Below are 683 nucleotides of genomic sequence, written 5' to 3' on the forward strand. Positions count from 1 at the left end.
TAAGTGCTATCTCATTTTGTTTAGATTTTCTAATTTGAGGGAGTATAGGCTTTTGAAGTAAAATCTAATAATTTTTTGAAGTTTCTCAGTGTCTGTTGTTATGTGGCTCTTTTTATTTCTGATTTTGTTAATTTTTATGCTCTTTCTATGCCTTTTAGTTAGTTTGGCTAATGGTTTGTCTACTTTGTTGATTTAATCAAAGAACCAGCTCTTGTTTTTGTTGATTCTTTGTATTCTCTTTGTTTGTAATCTGTTGATTTCAGCCCTGAGTTTGATTATTTCAGGCCGTCTACCCTCTTGGATACATTTGCTTCTTTTCTTTTTAGAGATTTTAGATGTGATGTTAAGTTGCTAATATAGTATCTCTCCAATTTCTTTTTTTTTTTTTAAGATTTATTTATTTTAAACTGAGAAGAACAGATACTACACTTGATCTTAGCCAAAAGGCCGAGAAGCGATATGAGCACACAGTAACTGTCTTCAGACACACCAGAAGAGGGCATTGGATCCCATTGCAGATGGTTATGAGCCACCATGTGGTTGCTGGGAATTGAACTCAGGACCTCTGGAAGAGCAACCAGTGCTCTTAACCACTGAGCCATCTCTCTAGCCCTCCAATTCTACCAGAGAACTCCTACAGATGATAGTTTCTCCAATGTGGCTGTGTACAAAATTAACCCAAA

At 35.7% G+C, this 683-nt stretch overlaps 1 pseudogene; it reads right to left on the bottom strand.

Annotated features, from left to right (window-relative positions):
* Positions 1-354: 354 nt before the first annotated feature.
* On the bottom strand, positions 355-459 carry LOC117700750 (U2 spliceosomal RNA; annotated as a pseudogene).
* Positions 460-683: the final 224 nt, after the last annotated feature.

The sequence above is a fragment of the Arvicanthis niloticus genome, chromosome 1, assembly GCF_011762505.2.
Source record: "Arvicanthis niloticus isolate mArvNil1 chromosome 1, mArvNil1.pat.X, whole genome shotgun sequence".
Classification (NCBI taxonomy): Eukaryota; Metazoa; Chordata; class Mammalia; order Rodentia; family Muridae; genus Arvicanthis; species Arvicanthis niloticus.